Genomic DNA, 6601 nt, shown 5'->3' on the forward strand with positions numbered 1-6601 from the left:
GGGGGGCTCCAAAATCACTGCAGATGGTGATTGCAGCCATGAATTTAAAAGATGCTTACTCTTTGGAAGGAAAGTTATGACCAACCTAGACAGCATATTGAAAAGCAGAGACATTACTTTGCCAACAAAGGTCCGTCTAGTCAAGGCTATGGTTTTTCCAGTGGTCATGTATGGGTGTGAGAGTTGGACTGTGAAGAAAGTTGAGCGCCAAAGAATTGATGCGTTTGAACTGTGGTGTTGGAGAAGACTCTTGAGAGTCCCTTGGACTGCAAGGAGATCCAACCAGCCCATTCTAAAGGAGATCAGCCCTGGGTGTTCATTGGAAGGACTGATGCTGAGGCTGAAACTCCAGTACTTTGGCCACCTCATGTGAAGAGTTGACTCGTTGGAAAAGACTCTGATGCTGGGAGGGATTGGGGGCAGGAGGAAAAGGGGACGACAGAGGATGAGATGGCTAGATGGCATCACCAACTCAATGGAAGTGTGTTTGAGTGAACTCCAGGAGATGGTGATGGACAGGGAGGCCTGGTGTGCTGTGATTCATGGCATCACAAAGAGTGGGACACGACTGAGCAACCGAACTGAACTGAAACTTTACTTTGATTCTACTATTCAATATTGGGAGACATTATTGAAGACAGACATGGAGCCTGGGCCAAAGCATACTCTTATTACTATTAAGAGACTAATTTCTCTCTTGGAGGGTCCTTGAGAATCACACATGAGAAGAGGCTTTTGAGAGGCTTTAAAAAAATCAGAAAACTTATCCAAAAATGAGTTATTAATAACTCAGGAGTGCCAATTCATCCCATGTCAAATCTGTATCAGGTGACAAGCCTTTCCTCCTGAGAGCCGCCCAACCCTTGAAGGCTGAGCAGTCTCCCAGCTGCCCAACCTCTGCCTCCAGGGAAGGGGTTAGGTTCCATGCCAAGGTTCTGCCTCCTTTGACTGAACGCTCATTAAGTGACATTCTCTTCATTCTGAAAGATCCTACCTGTGTAAACTCAATAGGAGAAGAGAAAGAGGCAGGGTCTCCAACAGGATCTTTCCAAAAGTTGGCCAGGAATTGAAAAGCTGAGATTCAAAGAGCCAAACTGAATTCTCTTGAGAAACCCTGAAAGCTCAGAAAATATCCCAATCCAGCTCTCCATTAGCAAAATGGCAAATGCAGAAGGTACTCCTTGCCGGGCAATTCCAGTAATCTTCTTGCTTTATTTCTTTTGAATACATTAATGTCGGTTTGCTTGGATGGCTGCCTTGGCCCCTAGTTCTAAATTAAGAAATTACCCACAGAATTCTCCAGCCCACACCTACTCCATTCCACCCTGAATAACTTAAAGAGAAAAGACAGTTATAGTCATCAGACTCTGATCTTTTATCTTAAAAAAAAAAATGTATTCTGGAGGGTAAGATCATCACAAATGTGAATATGTATATATACTTAAATATGCTCAGTGGGTGGAGCTGTTTTTAGCTTTCATGGACAGCAATTTCCTTTGAGATGGAGAAAAAAATCACATTTGAATTTTCTGGTAGAGATGACAGTCACTCTGTCTCCAAAGTGGGTCCCTAAAGAAGGAGGGGAGTCCAGCATCATGCTCGCTTCCTCCCCCCACCCCTCCTACCAAAGCTAAGCCTGACCAGCAGGTACACAGGGTTTCCCAGTTTGCTTAAAAACACAAAACCACCTCCAGTCACAAATGTGTGACAGCTTTGTAAATGAGAGGAGCTTGTGCCCACTTGCTCTGCTTCATTTCAGAACAGGACCCAGGGCTTTCATTGAAAAGACAAAACCTGACTAACTTTTCATCTGTGAACCCTTCTGTATTAAATGGCACCCAGACTGCAAGTGTTTCCCTTGAGTAGGGAGCAGAACCAGGGGAGGAGGCTTCTGTCCCAAAAATACCTCTGGGAGGTGGGGGAGGTCACTGGCAGGGGCCATTCAGAATGGCAGGAGTGCGGGGTCAGGCCAGGAAGGCAGATTCCTTAGATGGCTTTAGACCCCAGACTCCTGGTGAAGCCACAGCTCAAGGACCCCAGAGGAAGCACAGCTATCATCCTGCATCAGTCCTAAGACAAATGACTCAATAAGGAATTCAAGTTCTTAGGAAATCAGTGGGGTTTAAGTGAAAATTCAAATGTGACAAATGGAGGGAGAGATGTTAAAAATAGTTTTTAACATGAAAGAGCTAACCAGGAACCAAGAGACTGAAATGACGGGCACCGGGCTCACATAGAAGCCACCTCCAACTGAGTGTGTAGAATTTGGAATCATACGACTGGGAACAGCATACCCTGGAGTTTACAGAGATCCACGGGTTAATGGAATTGGCTGCAGCAGGTCAAAAGGGAAAGATAGGACGTTCAGAGCAACTGTAACCCTTTCTTTTGGATTTCACTGTATCCACCTTAGTCTCCACCACTCTCTCCCATATTAATTATTAAAACCACCTGCAAATGGATTTCCCTGCCTCTAATCTGTCTTGTTCCCTCCCTTCCTTCTCCTTCCATCCTTCCTTCCATCTACTCACTCATGACTCATTCCACACACATTATTGAGCTACTATGTATCAGGCATCACATTTACTAAAATCAGGCATTATATCTACAATACATCTATTGTAGATCTATCTATAGATCTATCTATCTATTGTAGATCAAGCATTATTCTAGGTCCTGGGAAATAACTTTGATTGAAATTCATAGTGCCAACATTTTAGTAAGGGACAAAGACTATAAACAAGAAAAAAATATAGACCGTGTAGGATGATGATAAGTAAAATGAAGGCTATAATGCAGAATATATATATAGGAGACAGTGAAGGACAGGAGGGCAGCCTGGTGTGCTGCAGTCCATGGGGTTGCAGAGTTGGACAGGACCGAGCAACTAAACTACAATAGTATAGAATGAGATCAAATTGATTATGCAGGTTAGTACAGGTACAGCGCCTAGATCATGGACAGATGTCCTCTGTGTGAGGACATGGCTTGGCCTGTGTGCCCAGCTCAGCTCCCTTACTCTGGGGATGAGGCCCAGGGGACTGGGACCTAGCAAGGGGAATGGGGCCTGGACTTCAGAAACTGCCCGCCCCTCCATCCCCACTACGACACAGCAGTTATCAGATGGACAGTGCATGGAGGAACACACATGTGCACAGGCTTGTGTGATTCTGTGCAATGAGGCCAAGGCAGCCCTCCTGGGGAGGTGGCATCGTGTGGTGACCTCAAAGAGTGAGGGGGCAGGAAGGGGTAGGTGCAGGTCCTGAGTGGGGAGCCTGCCAGGAGGGGTGCAGAAGGGAGAGGGGGAGCAGGGTGACTGGCGTGGGGGAAATATGAGGGGAAGGGCACGTAGGGGTCTGGGCCACGAAAGGACACCTGGCCTGACTGGTTGTGCCAGGGGCTCTCTGGCTGCAAACCGGAGGGGGAACCCAGCAAGGTACAGATCAATAACAGCTGCCATCATCCAAGCACGAGGTGCCCCACTGCAGAACTTCTCTCATTCATCTTCTGCTGAGGCCAGCATACTCTTACAGAAACCTAATTTGATTTGAGTCTTGGTGTAAAAAAAAAAAAAAGGCCTGCACTGGCTCCAGAGTGCCTGTCAAATGACTTTTCCTGATGGGATAATGAGCTTCCAGCTCAGCCACATGGTCTGGCCTCTTTGCCCCACCTCAACTCCCTCCTTGACCACTGCCCCCTACTGCCCCCACCCTTCCCACACTCTAGCTCAGAGTTCTCAAACAGATGGACCGAAGGCCACCTCTGGACTCCTTGATGTCTCGGTGACAGGTCAGGTTCAACAGTTGTAGTACCTGGGACCTGGCTTGGACGTGTCAGGAAACAGCTGTGATGGAGACAGAAAGAAACATTGCAAAGAGGAGAAGGTGGGATGCAGGGGTAAGTGGAGAGAGAGGCTGGGAAGGGGAAAGCCGGCCAAAACTGGGAGGAGCTGGGGGGTGGGACTCTGGATGGTACAACAGCATCCACTACAGTTGGCCTGACAGTTCTTTTTTAAAATTGGTTGCCAAGAATTAAGGGGGCTTCCCTGAGGTCTCAGCAGGTGAAGAATTCACCTGCAATGCAAGAGCTGCAGGAGACGTGGGTTTGCTCCCTGGGTCAGGAAGATCCCCTGGAAGAGGAAATGGCAAGCCACTCCAGTATTCTTGCCTGGAAATTGCATGAACAGAGGAGCCTGGTGAGCTACAATTCAAAGGGTTACAAGGAGTCCGAAATGACTGAGCATGCACGATGATGACCAATGATTAAAATTCAGGAAATTTGTAGAAAATCTGCATCACCGACATCTTTTGGAAGTTCACAGATGCACCCACTCTGACCTGCTTTCCTTCATGGTGACATTAGCTGTCCCCTCCACACAGGCCTCTGCTTGGAAATTTCCTCTCTGGCCTCCTTCACTCTCTCACCCTGCCCGACACACACAGCACCCAGCATCACCCACTTGTTTGTGTGCCCTCATGTCCTGCATCTTTGGAAACTCTGCCTCACCTGGGAATGTACCTGGGACTCCCACCTGGTAATGTGGTCTGAATGTGTGCTCCACAGCCCCCCATGTTCTTATGTTGAAACCTTGATGCTAGTGCTGAGGTCCTGAGGGTGGAGCCCTCACAAATAGATTTAGTATCTTATAAAAGAGGCTCCCAGAATGCCCATCCCCTTCTGCCATGTGAGGACACAGAGAGGATGAGGTGGCTGGGGCCAGAAAGAGGGTCATCCCTCAGTCCTGCTGGGGCCTTGATCTGGGACTTCCAGCCTCTGGAACTGCGAGGAATCAATTTCTGTAGTTTATAAACCACCCAACTGGTGGTTTACAACTGCTGGGAGGGGCTAAGATACCGGGCAAAACATATATTCTTTAAGACTCTGCTCAAAGACCTTCTCCTTGGGGGCGCCTCCTGGGACACCCTTATGGAACTGACTCCTCCTCTGGAAACCCTTCTGAAAGATCTGTGAGAGCCTGAGGCACAGCTGTGTCATATCCGCATTTGAGCATCTAGTTTCTAGCACAGCATCTGTCTCCTTGCAGGGACACCATGACTAACCGTTTAGACGAAATTGACATAAATTAGGTGAATAAAAAGCTTAGAGACTTACAAAATCTACAGTATCTCATTGGAAAGAGACTCGAGTTGCTAGACATTTTCTAGATTTAGAAATAAGGGAATTCAGCCCGCCTCCATTGTCCTAGTTTTCCCCCAGGTGAGGCAGTAGCCCCCAACACCAGACAGGTGTGGAACCTGAGGAGTTCAGCCAGCAAGTGGCACACACATGTGAGTGAAAACATTTCTGGGTTTGAAGAGCTGCCCAGTTCCGATCAACATGTACGTTTGTTTTTGCTTCAACTCATTGCACCCACCGTCTCTATAATGTCCATCCAGGGGCACTGAGGGAATGGGCATTGAGTGGAGGGGTGGAGGTGAACTTGAGAGGGAGACGTAAGAGTCACCAACACCAGCCAGGGACACAGCCACACGACACTTCGGTTGCAGCAAGTGGCCTCGAAGCTGTAGGAGAGGGTGGGCAGGGCGGTGAAAGATATATCTCAAATGAGGATGGGGAGGCTGACCCAGCTGGTGGCCAGACCACACATGCTTTACAGACAGTGAGACACTTCAACTGTGTAGTAATTGATCTATGATCACCACTCACTGTTTCAGTGTTGTGTTAGCCTTTAATCCCTTAAGTGGGTACACATTTTTCACATTCAAAGGTGAACTACAAACAGAGCAGTTGAAGATGAATGTATCGGAGGATCACATCACTGCTGTAATACGTATTTATAGTTTGCTATTGGCAAAAGCTGTCTGTGTGTTCATTTGTCACCACAACAGCCCCTGCTTAGAGCAGGAAAGGTAATGTAATTTGCTCAAGGTCCCATGACTAAGATGTCGCTGGTTTGAACTCCTGTCTTATGACCCCAGGATTGGCTCTCTTTTCATGGTGCTCACCACACGTACTGGGGCAGGTCTAAAGTGGTCAGGCAGGGCATCTGGGAGTGGCTGGAGCAGTCACTATGCTTCCTGCCTGCCTCGGTGCTCCTTGGGCCCTGCTAACAATTGGCACATGGCTGGTGCTGGCTGGCAGGCCCTCTGTCCAGCTCTGCCATCTGGCACCAGGCCCTTCCTGCTCACCAGCCTCTCTTCTGCCTGGGTGCCTGTGCCTGCTGCTCCTGTCTGGCAGGACCTGAGTGGCAGAGGGTTGGCTGCAAGGTCCTGGGCATTGGCTTCCGGTGAGGTTGCAGTGAATCAATCCTCCTGGAAGTCTGTTCTCCTCAGCCTTTGGCCCAAGGCTCCCATAGTCTGTTGCCAACTCCTGCCACCATTGATGAAATGGGCTCCTGCTGCCCAGAGAGAAAAAGTCTGGGGCTTCAGTCCTTTCTGTGTTCAGCATCCTGTCCTGGAAACCCTGCTTGACCCATACATGCCCTGTGCTATTCTGGAGTTCATTCTGGAAAGCGGGGCTGTGTTAGCAGAGAGGTCTTTCCTGGGCATGCACACAGCCCTATACATGTAAATGGCCTTCTAAATTCCAAGGACTCTACCTAAGATCTTCAAAACCCCTTGGGCATCTCATTTCCCAGATT

This window comes from Bison bison, unplaced genomic scaffold (assembly GCF_000754665.1).
Source record: "Bison bison bison isolate TAMUID 2011002044 unplaced genomic scaffold, Bison_UMD1.0 scf7180017864099, whole genome shotgun sequence".
Classification (NCBI taxonomy): Eukaryota; Metazoa; Chordata; class Mammalia; order Artiodactyla; family Bovidae; genus Bison; species Bison bison.